We start from the raw sequence: 19,090 nt of genomic DNA, 5'->3' as shown, positions 1-19,090 counted from the left end.
ATTCATGGACCTCTTTCATATTTATGACTTCTCAATAAAAGTACTAAACAATGAGTACACTAATTCTAATTAATAGTAAATATTAATCATAATAATACTAAATACTAATATTAAATAAAATAAATAATATAATACTAAAATAAATTTCTGAGACACTAAAACTAGCTGTTATGTTGAACGCATCCACCTCTACAAAAGCCTGAGGGAATTCTTACTTGCTTGTTTGCTTGTGTAACTTCTTTGACCTTTATTCAAATTTTGATTAAATTAAGTAGGGAAAATGTCTTTAGACGCATGCTGATATCTTAATATTTTTAAAATTACATTACTTGTTGATTTTAATTTTGCTTGTATATTCTAGTCATAAACTATGTACACCAACCATATAGGTCTAATGTTTGTGTTAAAAAGAAGAATGAGTACCTGATCACCAGCAAACATAACAAGGAGCCTCTGAATATACTACCTTAAATGGCAACAAAAGACTGTACAGATGAGTTCAAGCAGATAGACTAGGGAGTTTGTCTTGCATTTTGCCTTCATACAAAACATAAGCACACAAGCTTTAAAGCAGAATATTCTCCTGGGAGTTGTTAGTAAGAGAAAAACAGCAATAGGAGTCTACAGATGTTCAGAAAGTGGAGCATGGGTGCTGCAAGCATGAAACAAACAACAGCAACAGCAAAATCATAAGCAGGGATGGATTTGTGTTGGCTTACAGTTTTGAGGATACACTCTGTCATTATGTATTGTAGGAGGCTGCTTATGCATTTCACGGCCACCCAGACTCCCAAAATTATCACACTAAAACTATATAATTTAAATCATTGCTTGGCCAATCAATTAACCATATTGCTAGCTAGCTCTTACATCTAGAATTAACCCATTTCCATTATTTTATATTTTACTACAAGTGTCGAGGCCCACCAGAAAGGTTCCAGCTGGCAGCTCATGTCTTTTCTTTCTGGCAGCTACATGGTGTCTCTCAGACTCCGCCTTCTTTCTCCCAGCATTCGTTTAGATCCTCCCCCCCATCCAACTATACTCTACCTTATCACAGGTCAAGGCAGATTCTTTATTCATTAACCAATTAAAGCAACACATATACAAAAGAACTTCCCACACCAATTATGGAAAAGCTATGCAGCTGGAGCTGGGTCGGGCATTGGCAGCTGTTCTCAGTTACAGGGAAGAAGGAGGGATGTACCAGAATGTGCAGGCTATAACCCTCCAGCTCAGTCTCCCTGTCCTATGCACACCAGCCAGCTGCTCTCAGAAGTTCCCCGGCCTTGCAAACAACTCACTGCCTGGAGACAACTTTTTTAAACACTGGAGTCTTTGAGGATACACCACACACAAACTCTTAACACGAAGTCTAAGTGGAATACTACGTTAAGCAAAGCTATGAGGTGGACAACAGCGCACAATCAAGTGTTGGTCAAAATGGCCTTTGGCTAATTCATTTACAATACAATACAGCTTTCTTAGTATAAATCTCAACAGCAGGAGAATGCTTGATTCAGTGTTTTATTTTAGCACCTGGAATGGGGTTGTGCATATAGTTGGGTTTTAATAAAATTATATGTGTGCCTTAAAAACTTTTGTTTTATTGTCATTTACCGTTATTTAAATGTGTAATTTTCAATACATTTTTCATTACACAAACACACACACCCTCAGAGAGACGTACATATTTTGGAGGTTTCCGGAAAGAACAGAAAACAAACTGCTGATATGCCACATGTGAAATAAGGCTTAAGAAATCTGGAAATGTATTCAAATAGCTATGAGACTATGAAATGTTTCTGTGTAGTGTTGTCTTAATAGTGTTTGAAGCTTTATTTTATTCTTAGAGAATTTTATCTTCAACGTTAAAAAGAATGTCTTGGATAATAAAGGGAGACTTTATGCCATTTTCCTTTAAGAATGTAGCATCTACATCAACTTCAATATGCTGTTATATTCCAAAGCATCTGATTTTAGGTGATTGAAATGTGAAAATACAGTCTTCAGCCACTCCACTTTTATTATAACTAGGAGCAGATGTTCAGCAATATAAATTAATTAACTCTACTTTTTATTACTCTGATTAGAGTATTTAAAACAGTTTAATAGATAATTAAATTTTTTAATATTCCTTAATTTTGGTTTATTGTAAAATGAGTTTTTATTCTTTTGGCTGGCATATTTTTAAAGATTTTTTTCTAAGATTTTTCATTTAGTTAAAGGCAAAAAATCAGCATCATTTTCAGTATAAAAGAATTTACTTATTATAGTTCATAAAACATTACTGATTTTATTAACATCTGCAATCACTTATTTCAGAAAGAGAACCAATCTTTAAAAAGTCAAGTTTTCTGAAATTTTCTTTTTAGTCCACGAGTAAAATGACAAAGGGATGTGATTTGTTAAAATCAGCAATAGTATGTGCTTATACACTCGTTCCTGGATCCTCCTACCTCGTTCACACACCAGTTCCTGTGTACGAGTACAGGAACCCTTCCACCTAGCTCAAATATCAGTTCCTGTGTAAGGGAACATGAATCCTCTCACCTCACTCACACAGATCACTCTAAGGGTGTGTGGATCCTCCCACCTAGTTCATACACCAGATCTCTGTAAGGGTGCAGGGACCCTTCCACCTAGCTCACACACCAGTTCCCATAGAGGGTGCAGGAACCCTCCCACCTAGCTCATATACTGGATTCCAGTAAAGGTGCATGAGGCCTCGCACATAACTCATACACCAGATCCGTGTAAGGGTGCAGGGATCCTCTCTCCTAGGGCATCTTTTCTTGTACTTACTAACACACAGTTAATATACCAGTACACGGCCTTTATTTTGTAAAGTACAATAAACTTTACAAAATACAGGAGGAAAGCGCATTTAATCCTCCAATAAAGGGACAGAAGCATATTTTATTTCCAATGCGTTTTAAAAAAAATATACAACCTAAAGATAAATATAATAACGTTTGTACTCTTAGAAAAAAACACAGAACTCTTCTTACTAGCAAGGAGGCCGAAAGTAGATTTTCCTCTGTCTGCAATAAGCGCTAGATAAGTTGCTTCACTGAGTGCTCTACTACCAAGTCAGCATGTCAGCTTTCTGCTGGTGCTGTCAACATAGATCCCTGCCACATGTTAACCCACCGGACATATTTATCGATAAAACAAAACATGCAAAGCCTACCAAAACCTTTTTCTTTAACTGCTAGAGGACGAGGTGAATGCATGTGCTTCGACTTGAGACATTATTTCTTCTGGTTTTCTTTTAAAGGCCAACGCGTGTACTTCCACATACATACACTCTCCCTACACTGAAAACTTACCTCTCACTCCACAGGAAGCTGCTGGGCTGTTCCCATGAAGTATAGTTCTTATTATGATGACTTCATGATTTAAAAAGTGAGCACTGATGGTTGCTTATATGAATTAGATCAGAGGAGAGGCAGAGGCAGGAAGAATCCGTTCATCAGGTGACAACTAATGGAAATCAATCCAGCTGTGTTATTTTTATGGCATTTCGAATGTTCCAGACCTGGAAGGTCGAGTACATGTTGTGGAACCATCTTGTTATTGCCCACCATGATAACTGACAGCGGCCTTCTGCTAATCCCCATCTATGATTTTTGTTATTTGAATTACCTCTTTACCCCTTGTCTTCCCCTCTCTTTAATTTAGAGGAAATTAGTCCTTACCATTAACTCTTGTGTGCCAACATCCCTGCAGCCAAATCCCAGCTTATAGATTATCCCAATAGTATATCCGCCAGACAACTGAGAACAGCTGTGTGTTCCTGTCCAGTCTCTCAGCTCTGGAATCCTGGTCTTGACACTGCCACTATAGTGAAGTCTCCTATATCTGCCTAAAAGACCTCAGATAAACTGCTGTGTTCTCTCCCATAACAGGGACCCAATGAAGTCAGTTATCCCTGAAACTCTTGGCAAATCAGTTCCTTTCAAGTTTCCTCAGCTAGAATTATACTTCATTTTATTTCCCTGCTGTCAACACCACATCAGGATCTACATTTTGGAGGTTGTATTTCCAGCATAATACAAGATGTTTAGTGCCAAAGCTTTGATCAGTTTATCACTATCTTCAAGGCATTTTTTCTAACATGTACCTCCTTTTGGAGGGGGCAGTGACATCTTATGAAAATGTCAATACATGTTTCTAGATAATACAAATGTCTATATAGTTTTTATATTTGATGAGTAATTACTGGAGATGGAGAAATTAAAGCAAATGGAGTTGTACATGTCTATGTCCATGGCAATTTTATCTTCTATACATCCCTATATTTATGGCAAGGTAAATTTCTTAAGCACTTATTCTGCGTGAGAATTTTTCAAGAATAAGAGGTGAAAGGAAGCTCATTATTTTAATGTAATAATTAATATGTGTTATGACAAAATACTCTTAAGTCTATTTTATTAACTTTTCAAGTCACTAAATTAAAGTATCATTATGAAGGATTTATAATGAACCACAGGCACATACCTTGAAATGAGCAGAGCTGAGTATAACAATGGTTTCTTTATATTAACAATTCTGCAGTAGTTTATTTTATCTGAAGATCTCTGAGGCTTAGCAAATACTAACACCTCCCTCTTATCTGTCCAGATAAGTATCATTATCCTAGTTTTATACCAAAGTGAAGGAGGCACAAAGAGATTAAGTGATTTCCTCAAGGTTACTGTCAGTGGTGACACGGAAAAGGATAGACATGAGATTTATGATTCTCAGATGGATGCTTTAACTATCCTTGCGCTCTGTGTTGCTGTCACCTTAGACACTCACGAGAAACAGAAAATGGCAAACAACGACCATATAGATAGAAAGCAAATATTTCGATATTTGACATCACATTGATCAAACAGGTAAAAACATTAAACACAAAACAAGAAACCTAGTCACACTGAGAAGAATGTGGGCCATAGTTTGTAATTAGACAAGAGTGGGAAGCATATAATTTTACATGTCAATCAACTTGTATATAGGATGTATGACTAGACTTTGAGAAATTCTAAAGCTATATTTCCAAGAAAATAACATTATTTGAAATCTATTAATGCAACTTACAGCAACATAAATATCTAAAACCACTTTTTATTAAGTAAAAAGGAACAGAAAACCTTTATTGGTTACATAGATTCTTTATTCTTTGTTCTAACAATCAATCTTGTCTTATAATAGAAGTTAAATTACTTTTCTGTGTGACCTATAAATTAAACAAGAATCAAGAATTCTATATTGAATGAAGAAAACAAAGGGATACTTTTTTAGTATGGCAAAAAAGGCAAAGGAATTATCTTTGTTCAGAATTCCTAAAAATAATCATAATCTGTACCCATAGCATGCGTTTATTTCAGACAAGGTTCATATAGCCCAAGCTGGCTCAAATGTTGTGTAGTCAAAGATGACCCTGAACTCCTCATCCCTTCCACTTCCACCTCTTGTGTACTGGGATGAAAGATGTGACATGATATGCCTGATTTAAACAGGGGGCATAAGATACAACCCAGGAGTTCATAAATTCTACCATGCACTCTATCAACTGAGCTACATCATCAATATCTATGCTATCTATTCATTGAGTAAATGAGTGTCTCTCACTAGAATGGTTTGATTTTAACAGTGTGCCTCTGTCTTTTGGAGACAAACCTGTACTAGAGGAAATGACAATCAAATACCAGAAGCAATATTACTATGAAAAATGATTCATTTTTTAAATTTGAAGATGTTTATGAGTCCTATGGTAAGTAAAGAATATTCATTTCTTCTATGTCCACAGATTTATTTTCTCATTAATATATTAATATTCTGTAGTTCAACACCTGCTCTATGCACTATGGTATAGTTCATTAGTCAGGAAAGCTGGAGATTGAAACCCACACAGACACACAGAGAGACAAGTAAAGCCAAGAATGCCCCTTTATTGTGTTCCAGGGCAGCTTATATAAGTTTCCCTTGACTAATGGCCACACCCTAGCTCTCAGCTGCAAGCCTAACAGAAACCAGAGCCCTGCCATTGAGAAAACCTGAGCATCAACAGCATGCTCAGGGCAGCTTCAAAACAAGTTGTTTGCTCAGAGCAGCTGCAAGCATAGGAAAACAAGTTGTTTACTCTGGCAGGCAGTGGGTCATAGGAAATTCAGAATCTGGGGGGTATACAGTCCCCTAAAATATACAAATTTTCTCATCTATGTATACTCAGTGTGAACGGGAAGGAACCATGAGAAAGAGAAAGGACATTTGTACTGTATTTCATGAAAGCACTATCTCTGTCTGTGTGTTTTAATTTAGTCTCTCAAATCCACATCCATCTGAGGATAACATTTTACGTGTGTGTGTGTATGTATGTATATAATGTATAACATGTGTTTTAAAATAAATATTTTATTTGTTAATTCTTTTAGAACTTCAAATAATGTACTTTAAATGTACTCCTGCCTTGATATGGGAAGGTCATATGTGAATCTAATGATGTGGGAAAGTCATTTGTCAATCTGTTGTTTCATTGGTTAATCAATAAAGAAACTGCTTGGCCTTATAGGTCGGAAAATTAGGTAGGTGGAGTAAACAGAACAGAATGCTGGAAAGAAGAGAAGTGAGCTCAGACTCCATGCCTCTCCTCTCCAGGCCAGATGCTATGAAGCTCCAACCCAAGATGGACGTAGGCTCAAATCTTCCTTGTAAATCACCACTTCGTGGTGCTACACACATAAATAGAAAGGGTTAATCAAGATATGAGAGTTATCCAGTAAAAGGCTAGAGCTAATGGGCCAAGCAGTGTTTAAATAAATACAATTTGTGTGTTGTTATTTTGGGGCATAAGCTAGCCAGGCGGCCTGGAGCTGGTTGGCAGGAACGCAGCCTGCAGCTCCTTCAACACTGCCTCTTCCATTAAATCCTCCCAGATCCATCCCCACATTCTTACCTCCCCAATTTCAGATTCTTATTATATTTTTTTCATTTAATAACTCATAGACTCCAGATTCTAATGGCTTGGGTTAAGTTATATGGATGCCAGGGGCTGGGGTGAAGTCTTAACTCAAACACTAATGTCCACATATTTCTGAGGGAAATCACATTAAGGTGAAGTCAAGCTACTTGGAACCACACCTTTAAAGAAAATTGACTTTCCCTCCTCAAACATCAGCAATTCTCCATAGCTCCTCAGTTATGAGTGAGAGTCCATAAACCCCTCACCACTCCATGCTAGAATAGTGACTAGCTTGAGCTAGTGCAGGTTTTGAACAGACAAACATACCTGAGCTACTGAGAGTTCATGAGTACAGTGTTCTTGCCATGCCCAGAAGACAGTTTGGATCCTATCCACCATGACCTCTGGTCCTTATGATTTTTCTATCCATTCTTCTATGCTGGTCCCTGAGCCATGGCATGGAGCCATTTATGACTGAGCACTTTACAGTAGCATATTATTTGTGCCTTGATTGGGCATGATTATATGTATTAACCACCTAGCATCCACTATACAAAGAAACTTCTCTGATGAGGTCTGAGAGTTGCACTCATCTTCAGGCGTAAAAGGAACCAATTTAGAAGTCACTTTGACACTGTGTACACTTAATAAAATAACAGTAGTAGGTTAAACCCTGGGTCAGTAAGCTTCCCGGCCATGGGTTTTGGACAGATTTGCAGTATAAAGAATCAAACACATCAAATACGATCAGAAAAAGGTTGGTTACCCCAGAGAATTTGTCCACTATTAGACCCATAGGCAAATCATTATGACATTTTATAGTATTTCCATCTGGGTAAGGCTGTTGATGACTCTCCTGACCCAAGCAGCGTGCATAACACCTTCTAGTATCACAAAAATTTTCCAACAGGGCAGAAGCTTATTAGTCAATGTCAGCTTAATTCCTTCATGTACTCTGACCAGTGTATGTATTGTCTTCAATAATGGAGTTCTGTCATCAAGTTATGGTGGGCTACCAAGAACAATGCCAACTCTTGAATTTGTTTTTAACATTCACATATTTCAGTATTCATATTCTTCTCTGTATGTACGCACTAGGACTATACAAATGGATACATGGGAAAATCATTCTTACCCACTCTGTAGTTTTTGCTCTTCTTGACTTCTACTCCCAAGAAATATTACATCTGAAACTCATGCAAGTCATGGTTGTAGAAACAGGTGAAAACTGTTCAATTTGCTTTGAAGACAGAAAACAGAGAGGAGAGAGATGGGTGTAGCTATTCAGTTTGCTTTTGCCTTTTTGATTCGTCTGTGTCAACAGTTCATGGCATTGGTCTGCCAATATTTAGGTGAATTTTCCTATATCAATTGTAACCTAATTTATAAAATACACCACAAGCTTACTGAAGGCTGTTTCCATGGTCATTTAAAGGTTATGTATACATCTGTGCATGGAGTAAAGCTTATTTTACTTTGTAAAGACCTGAAGATTTATAGAAAATTAGGGAGAAGAAAATAAATCAGTAGCGATTCAGAAAGCTCTCTGTGGGACTGTGTACAGCCCTTTAGTTTAATCAATAACACAAGGAAGTCAAGAGATCCTCTCAGAAAAGAAAATCCAAAGCGGAGTCTTAAAGAAGCAACATACATTAATTAGGAAGACAGTTGATAGACACAGTCAGTACAGCTGATTTAGCATCAAAGACTTGGATTGTAGATTACTACCAGGATAGAACATAGCCACATTTTGATATCAGATTCAGCAAAGTTGAGTGTGGAATAGAAAACAGATACCAGACCATGGAAAGTGTCTTATGCAGTTGCAAGGTCTTTATTGTCTTCCCTTGGCACCACTGTAGATAGCATTGTTATGCACTCAGATGTGTCCTAATTGGACGGTAAATTATAAATCCCCTGAGATTTGTGATTATCTTCAGAAAATTTTGGCAAATAATACAGAGATTTTGAAAATATTAAGGCAGATGTTGATAAGTTTGAATACTTCCTTGAAAAGACTTAAACAACAATTTTTAAAAAATATTTATTTATTATGTATACAATATTCTGTCTATGTGTATGTCTGCAGGCCAGAAGAGGGCACCAGACCCCATTACAGATGGTTGTGAGCCACCATGTGGTTGCTGGGAATTGAACTCAGGACCTTTGGAAGAGCAGGCAATTCTCTCAACCACTGAGCCATCTCTCCAGCCCGGAAGGCAATTTTTCAAAGAAACAGGACTAGTATCAAGAAAATTAGTAATGGGAGTTCATGATAAATTCAAATGAGAAATGATAAGGTCCTGAAGAGTGGAAAGGATAAAAATGATATAGAGAAGGAAAATGACAAAATGTATGTAGAAAGCTTAAGAAATGTCTATTGAAATTGGCAAAAGAAAAGCAGGTGGAAACAGACAGGTTTCAAAACAAATTTTAAAGAGAAGAGCAAATATTAGTAAATAAAAGTAAAGAAATGGAAAATAAATCTGTTGTAGGAGGCCACTTGTTTGTTTCTTGGATTCCCAGATTCCTGAAATAACCACACAAACACTATATTAATTAAATCACTGTTTGGTCTATTAGCTCTAGTTTCTTATTGGCTAGCTCTTACATATTAATTTAACCCATTTCTATTAACCTGTGTATTGCCATGTGGCTGTGGCTTACCAGTAAGGTTCTGTCTAGTGTCTTTCTCTGGCAGGGCTACATAATCTCCCTGATTCTTCCTTTTAGCTCCCAGCATTCAGTTTAGTTTTCCCCACCTAGCTCTACTTTACCCTATTACAGGCCAAGACAGATTCTTTATTAACCAATGGTATTCACAGCATACAGAGGTGAATTCCACACCATAAATCTATATTAAATGTTTCTCCCTGGATAAGGTAAAGCCTAAAATATGTATGTAGCTTGTTTCTCTTAGGTACAAGGAACAGATCATCTTAATGCCTGTGCTGTCCTGAGTGAACGTAGAGAGCTAAAGACATAGGGTCATGTGGAATCTGTCTGGAAAGGAGACAGGGATGGGTGACTGAGGCAAATGTCTCTTCAAACTGAGCTTCAGCTGGCCAGTGAAAAGGGGTTCAGATCTGCAGTTCCATGAGAAAGTTGTTATTAAGACTGAAGTCTGAGAACAACATTTTTAGATAATTCATAATAAATAAGTAGGTGGGGTAAAATGTTCTCTGATAGAAAAAAATGGGGAACTTCATAAAACTATCAAAAAAACTTACGAAAGCTCACAAGACAGTTATAAAACACCAATGGCTCTTCATCAAGGCTGTATAAACAGTACGCAGTTGTTTAGAGAGAGATATTGTTAGTAGAACTAACCACAAGTTGTGCAGGAAAGCCCAGCATTGCAGCTTCTATGCAGTGTTTAAACTGCCACTGGTGCATGTTCCTGAGACATCCATGGTCCTATAAGTAACCCCAGTAAACTCATTAGTTTACAGAAACAGATATATAGAGGATCATTCTTTCTGGGTCATAATTGATATTTATTCAAATATCCCAATGAAAATTCTTGTACCAAAGCTGAAGTTCAGTTTAGAAGAGAGGGAGCCCTTGGAACACAAATCTCTGAATTGGATGTCTCTATAGAATTCCTCATCTCAGAACTCAGGGAACCCCATGGAAGAATAGTCATAAAGGGTGTAAAATACAGAGTGCACAGAGGTCACCTGGAAAACAAAGCCATTTGGAGAAATTTAGCAAGATTCATATGTGCTCATGAAGACTGAAGAAGCAGAGAAAGGACATACATGGGTCTACACCAGGTCCTCTGTTGGCATATTATAGCTTTCAACTTAGTGTTTTCATGGGACTTTTGAATATGTGAACTAGTAGGTTCTGACTCTTGTGCCCTCTCTTGGGATTCACCCATCTGTTGAGTTGCCTTCTTTAGCTTTAGTGTGATACTTTTTACTTTATTTGTATATTTTATATATTTTTGTACATGTTTGGTTGTTATATCTTATTAGCCTGTTCTTTTCTAATGAGAGAAAGAGAGAGGAAAAATGGAGAGAGAGAGAGAGAGAGAGAGAGAGAGAGAGAGAGAGAGAGAGAGAGAGAGAGAGAGAGAGAGAGAGAGAGAGAGAATGGACATAAAGAGGAGGAAAAGAAAACTTTAATAAGTATATATTGTAAAAAAGAAATAATCTATTTTTGTTTTTACATTTTTTGTTTTTCCAACATATTTTTGTTGATATGTGGGGATTTAATAGAATGTAATCAAATCTATTTTCATAATGGGGAGAAACAAAAGAGAACATCTACAGAACAGAGAAAGATATGTACGGTGTTGTAAAAGTGTTAGCCTCCTAGATATGTTTTAAACTTCTAGAAACTGACAAGAAAGAGGCAGATGACACACATCCAAATGGGTAAAGATTTGAACAGGAATCTTAAATGTTAATTGATTATGAAAACATACTCAAAGCTTGTTGGCTGTCATGGAAATGTAAACTAAAAGATCTGAAACTCTTCTGATATGATAAATGTTAGCATGCCAAACAGGTACAGAGACACAGTCAGTGCCACAAAATAGCCAGTTTTTTTTATTTATATGATCTTATGCCTCTATAAAGGAAAATTATTGTTTAACTCTTATTCTCAAATTAATAAATGTTATTAAAATTTAAAGAAAAATCTCAAGGATTTATTCTGAGCACAGGGAGCAACATGAGAAAAATGTAAAAGATAAACACGTGTTTTCTCTCACTTGTGATTCCTGCTTTAGTGTAGTCATAACTGTATGTGTATAAAGTAAGAAAATAGAATGTCCAAGGGCACAAGGAGATTGATTGGTAGTGTGGAAAGGAATTTACTCAAAGTGATTAAAGACTTGTAAAAAGTGTCCTTATATAGCATAATGCCATGCACAATGGATTTCCAGAATAAAACCCTTCAAATACTGTGTCTACTTGCTGAGGTTAAATTGCAACACCCAAAATTAAAGTACTTATTCTTATTCAGAAAAAAATGATTTAAATAACTGCATCAAGGATTAGTATAGTTAAAATGAGAGTGCTTCTTTCAGACGATAGTAATTTATTTACACACGATGAAGCCAATCGAAGATATGACAAGCAAAATGAGATGATAATAAACTAAGTGTTGGTTGATGAGTAATTGTGTCATGTGCTGTGATTCAGTACTTAAGACGGTCTAACCTATCTCTTTGTGTTTCACTTTAGCGAGGCATGCATGGAAGCTAGGCAGCTGCAGATCTTATAGTATATGATTTATCTTCTTTTAGCAAAACAAATTTTGACAACAAAATTTCTCTTCTGAAAGACTATTAAATTGGGCTTCACACAAGGGACTTACATAAAGGATTAATGACTCTATCAATATGCTTCCTAATCCCTCTCATCAGTGACTCTCATACTTTCCAAAAATAACTGTGGTGTAGTCTTCTCTTATGACAGTATTATTCTGTTTAATTAGAATGACAGTTTACAATGAAGAAGATATGAACACTATTCAAGAGAAAATGAACATCCATTTGAAATATAAAGACAATATGCTGACTCTTAGTGCCTCAGATTGTGTTTCTGATTTGTATGTGTACTAGCGTGTGTTCTATATGTTATATCATGTCCAAGTGAGTATTAAACAAACAGTATTTACTCTCTTAGTAAAATAATTTCCACTGAAATAAAATTAAGCACAATTTCCCCTCTATGTCCCTTGTGTCGTGACAATATGGAGTCCATCTTTTTCAGACATAGCAATCTGCAAACAGAGCTTCAGCCAGTAAAGGTAGCCTATAATAAAGTTGATATGTGATGGAAACATAAGGAAAATAAATATGAATATAATCTATAAAGATGTTACCCAATTAGCATTCACAAAACAGCACGCAAAGTTGCTATGTAACTCTGGGTTTTTATAGGTAACCTAATTAATATGTCATTAAGGTCTATTGTTCCTTTCTATGGAAATTATCTCCACACAGCATCTGTTCAGGTTGAATCCAATCAGTTTTCCTGCCTCTCATAACTTATGTACGTTTCTGAGGAAGCGTTGGGAGTTGTTTTACCTCTGGCTCTTCCCTGTGTTATATATATACATACCGCAAACTCATTTTAACAGTGATATTAATGATTTTAGAAATCACTGCCAATGGTTTGCAGCATCCTCGTTGTTAATGTCCCAGAGGAGCCATACACGCCTGTTTTATCAGCTGGAGGCTTAGGAGGTGTTTGATGAAGTAATAACAAAGCAGCTCTGGATAGTGTTTCATTACCCTTTATCTCTCCTGTGGAGAATATAATCTTATTCAAATTATAATGCCCTCTCTTATCATTGTGCTTGCTATTTATTTACCTGCATGTGGACACACAAGTGTGTATGCAATCTGTGGCTTCCACCTACCTGTAATGGCATTTTTCACTATCAGAACCATGAGCAATCACAAATTACAAACTAGTTACTAGTATAATTTGCTTAGCATAAAAAAACACATTATTCATTCATTTAATATACTATCTTGATTAAAGGGGCAAAATCTAAACATTAGAATGAAACAATGTTTGTGCTGAGTAACTTTGAAGATAACAACAGAGTTTCAATTAGGAAGTTGTTACGAGTTCTGTTTTGCGGCCATTTTGCATTTCTCTTAAGCTACATACTAAGTTAAATGGTGAAGTTACCTTACTTTAAACACGTGTGTTACACATATGCTGTATTTCAGACAGAATGCTAAGTTATCATTTCTATAGCAATATTCTTTGTATTTATATAGGGTTGGACATGGGCGTGCAGCTCCTTTTCCGGTGTTGTCCCCTCAACCAAACTGTGAACTAGAATAAGCAGTGTAATTATGCACAGGTTTTGGATAGATTTATACTTTGGAGAACTGTTTAGTGGTACAGAGTCTTGTAAAGGCCTTGTCTCTTGGGCCTGGCATCTCTCCTCTTTGCCAAGTTTTCTTCTGACCTTGAATATATCGCTGTCTTCCTCTTCTGTTTTAAGACACAGTAATTACCAAAGCACAAAAACAGAAACTGGTAAAGGAAGTTCATGGTGATCTCTATGATAAACCATTTTCCACATTGGTTCTTTCATGCATCAACCACTTATTGACTGCTAACTTATTCGAGGTACAGGGGATAGAAGCATCACTTCAGTTGTACAGGAAGTCATGAATGGTTAAGACTTATGGAACGAGAAAGGCAAATTAATGCATGGTCATTAGAGACTACTAAAGATAGTTTTTAGTTTTCTGAAGTATACTAAGGATGCCTCTGGGCATGGGAACATGCTAGAAGGAGGTGTAGAAGTAATCTTCTAATAGAAAAGGGAAACACGGTAATGTCTTCTAATGGTCTTCCCTTTCTATTGTACAAAATGTTCTCAGACTGTCAACAGAAGTGATCCAACTTGCAATCTGATAAAAAAGAACAAATGTAATCATTAATCTTATATATAAAAGAATATATTTCAAAAAGCTATCATAAACAACTGGATTAATTTTCCCATCCCATGCTAGAGTCTGATTTATTTAATTAATATACTTTGACTCTCTACACTAATTTCATTAAAGATTCTTTCAAATAAATGAACATCCTGAAAATCAAGATATTAAAATTAGACTGCTCAATGGCACTCAGCAAGGGATAACCATGTGTGATTTAATCACTAATCTTTAATTTTAGTTCATAAAACTCACTATGTCCAGCCACACTGAATTTCTTCAAATACAAACTATTCTGCTTCTTTGCTGTTACTAATTGCTAAATGATTAATCATTCTCATATATACTTTCTTTCTATATTTTCATTCTCACACGGACTTTTCTGTATAATGGTTATTGTATCGTGTTCTCCTCTGGTGAATTCTTTTCCTTTTTAGTCTTAATTCTGTTAGCAGACTCTGATACTTCTATGTTTTACCTCCTTCTTCAAATTGAGCATTCTGGGATCAGAGAGCCCAATATTATAACAGTGATGGCTGTTGTGGGAACTCAGTCAGACAATAGCTTTAGAGTACCTGCCTTAAGGAGTGGCTTCTTGTCTCTGGAAGTGATATCTTAAAGAGATGGCATTTTCAAAGCATGTGAAAAAACAGTTTGGAATGAGTTTGTTGAGTCATCTCATAGTCTGGCTTTAAGAATAATAACAATGGAAAAGAGTTCTCTAAAAAAATTAATATTTGTTATATCCAATTAATTTTACCAGCACTAAATTATATCATGGCCATTTAATGTTATAATATCATTAGAATATTGAAACACACATGAAAGGTTTTGAAAGGTTTCCAAGAATGACCAATGCCCTGTGTCAAGAATTATATACATGGTCTGAAACACTTTAACTCCACAAAGTTGGTTTCTTGCTTTTTCCAAAGTTGACTATTTTCACTCAGATATGACACACTCTACAAATCTAATAAGTTTGGTCTGTATCCTGTAATAGGATCACCAAAAATGTTGTGACTCAGTTTGAGTTGGACAACGTGAAAAACATTTAGTGAGAACATTTCTAACAAATTTCTTATTTTTCTGTTGTACTTTCTTCTGTATTTCCTGATAAGTAAGTATTAACATTTTTCTTTGTGGTATTTTTTTCTGGTCACAATGAAATAAAATTTAGTAGAAATATAAAAAATGCACATTTCAATTTTGCAGTGTTCATTCATGTTGGAAACTTGAACAAACATTATCATGACAGTGTCAGATATAAATATTTGAGAGGAGCTATAAGCTGTGGTGAGTTTCAAACTGACTTTAGTTAAAAATTACATTTGGGAGCCAAAGAAATGGCTCAGATGTTAAGAACACATAATGCAGAGGGCCAGGTTCAGCACTCAGTGCCTGCATAGTCTAACAATCATCTTTCATAAAATTCCTGAACCAAATATCCTCTTCTTGCCTCTACAGGCAATGGGTACATACACACTCATACATGCATAAAAATAACCTTTTCAAAGTATCTTTTCATATCTCACTAAAAATTATGTGCCTTGAAATTTATTCAGAATTACTAATCAATCTTATGTGTAATGATTAGGAAATCAAATTATTTTGTGTCATTCACTGGTTCCTGTAAAATGAGTAACCAATGTGAGTTTGATCTAAAAAAATCAGTGTAGACATTTTCCAGGCAGAATTTTGAAATGAGCTGTGCTAGAAATAAGATCATCTATATTTAAGCATTGGTCATATGAATTGACATCATCCAAAAGAAAGGTGAAATTGAGCTATAACTTAGGATTTCACTGCTCTTTATGGAATTGTTCTTTATACTGGTCTTAACCATATCTAGACATGTCTTTATTTTAATTTTGTTTAAAGTTAATGCATAGTATTAACTTTAAAAGATACCTAAAGACAAAATTTGAATTTGAAAGAATTCTATATTACTATAGGTTGTATTTTGGGTGGTTAATGAATCCTGCTTTTCAGAGCTGAAACATCTTAAAGGAAATATTATAAACTATCAACTTCAGTTTCCCCTCAAATTTAGGCATTGGCACAGGGAAAACAGCCTCTCTGATTCTAATCACTCATGGTCAGTCTACAAAGTGGTAGAAAATTGTCAATATTAAATTTTCTATATTTGCTTATTCATGTATCTGGGGTCTGTGGCAAATGCCACAAAGGTAGGTATTAAAGTACTTTTGAGAATTTTTCCAGTCTGAAAAACGATGAGGGCGATGCCAAATAAATGAAAGATCAAATGACAAATAAATAAAAGATCAATAACTGGAAGGTAGCTGAGAACATTGTTAGTCCCACTTCCTACCTGGCCCAGGAGGAAGCCCGTGGGCTTCTCTAAACTAGTGTTGAGAACAAACATCTTAGGGGACTTCTTCCCTTAGACTAGCAGGTTTGACCTCGAAAATAAATACTTAAAGATAAGTAGGACTGCCTTACCAAATAGAGGACACAATAAAGAAAACAGAGAAATGAAAGGTAAGTCCCCATGCCTCTATCCAGTTAATACAAATATAGTGCTTGATGAACCTTAGATGCACATAAGACAGAGATTTCTTATATAGGAATTTGTGAGATATTTGGTGAACAGTAACAAGGGTAATTTAAAAACTCATAAATAAATACCACATATGGATATGAATCATAATAAATTATAACCTTAAAACCTAAGGAATAGGTAAAAATACAAAATATTGCCAATGTCAGAGATGTCCTCAGAGTCCCTGTGAAATACCATCAGCCTTCTCCATTGCAAAAGAAATATGATAGGTTTCTTTGTCCCACATTAGAATTTGACATAAATAAAACTAGCTATGATACACATGACTTTTACTCAACATTCTAAAATTCATATCTACAATGCCATGATGACAGAGGGAACTGATTTGAATCTACATTCAGTAGTTAAAAGTCATTATTATAAATTATATAAAATAATGCATAAGTTTCCACGAATTGTGGGTATGTTGATCTGAGTAATTCACTGGTTTTTTAATATAAATATTCAAGTAACATATAGGAAATCAATGCATATCTTTCAACTTTTATATTAAAGTGGGTACAGAATAGGAAAAATATAATTAAACCTAGATTATTAGCAAAAAGAAATAAAGTATAGGCAATAATTCTCCAAAATTCAAGCTAAAAGTTAAATAGCTGGCTTGAGAGCGAGTACAGCTGTTAAGAATGTTTGTTGTTTAATATGAGGCCCAGAGCCAAACAGCCACACTGAGACTCCCACATGCCTGTAACTATACCTCATAAGCAGCCTCCCTGTGTAACACATACATATGCTCCCAAAAAACACATAATTAAGTGCAAAATTATATAAACATAGGACTGTTCACAAACAGGGAAAGCATGAGTGTGATGTAGAGAAACCTGTTGTTGTGCATAGTCCATGATGTCTTCTTTAGTTTCTGCTGTTCATTGGACGTGGAGACATCTGAAAGCCTAGATAGAGATCATCCACAATAAGGTATCTCCAGTCAATTTTTTTCTAAATGTATATAGAATCTTCTATCTAATTTCAAATGTCAGAAACCATCTGTTGAAACTCTTGAATCCATGATCTGTAGATGATGACCACTTATGTGCAGAACCAGTTTTATAATAGCTGTCTCTTAATCAAAAGGAAAACAGGAGGAGAAAGGGAGGGGAAAGAAAGAAGGAAGGAAGGAAGGAAGGAAGGAAGGAAGGAAGGAAGGAAGGAAGGAAGGAAGGAAAAGTCTAAATGAAAAGCAAATTAATGGACTCATTTAAAAGCTTTTTCTTCCCAAATATCTATGTGCACGAGCCTACATTAGAATACACCATGTCCAGAATACACCACAGCTTGGTCCTGGAAAACTGACTTGAGTTACAAGGGAATGCAGTGACAGACACAGACACATGTATAGAGAATCTGACATTGGCTGGGCTGTGCTCACTCTCAGGGAGCAGCACAGACTACACAACAACAGAGAGCCTCCATGTATTTGTTATGTCAAGCGCAGGTGATGGGGGCGGGGCTACTAGTCTCAGAAGGGGATCTCTTAGGCAATCAGTCTCTGGTTTTGGTCATCCTGGACAAAGAAGTAGCAACTACTGCTTTTGCACACAGTGCAAATATTCGCACATGAACCAGAGGAAGAACTTCCTCGCCAATTCGAAGCCAATGACTTTGTTATTCCCATGGTCCTTGTCAATAAATAATACACATTCACTCAGGGCTTTCAGGACTTGAGTGCAGAATCCAATAGGGGTCAGAAAAGGGAAATAGATGTCTTGGAACTGGAGTTAGAGGTGATTGTGAGCCACCGAGTGGATATTGGGAAAAGAGTTGTAACAGCTAAACTGTTTTCCCATCACTTGGACACTTTTTTTAGAAGAATGTCTCTGTCATTGTAGTTTTCAGAGAATGATAAGAAGTACCTACTACTACTACTCACTTTTCTGGGTCATGAAGCTAAACTAGACCATGGAGGCAAAAGCACTTTTGCTTTTGAGTGGATTCAGATTTACTTTTCAGTTTTTCATAATATTTCATTCCTTATTTCTTAGATACAATATACAGGATTATTTATCTTCTGTCCTACCACATCACTATCATCTTTTATTTATCAGATACTCTATTCTGAAATGTAATTTTTGTAACAGATTTTAAAAAATGACTCAAGATTTTCTTTTTAACTGTTGTGAAAATTCCAATATCTGCTTGG

The sequence above is a fragment of the Microtus pennsylvanicus genome, chromosome 8 (assembly GCF_037038515.1).
Source record: "Microtus pennsylvanicus isolate mMicPen1 chromosome 8, mMicPen1.hap1, whole genome shotgun sequence".
NCBI lineage: Eukaryota > Metazoa > Chordata > Mammalia > Rodentia > Cricetidae > Microtus > Microtus pennsylvanicus.
Note: the sequence above shows the minus strand (reverse complement) of the source record.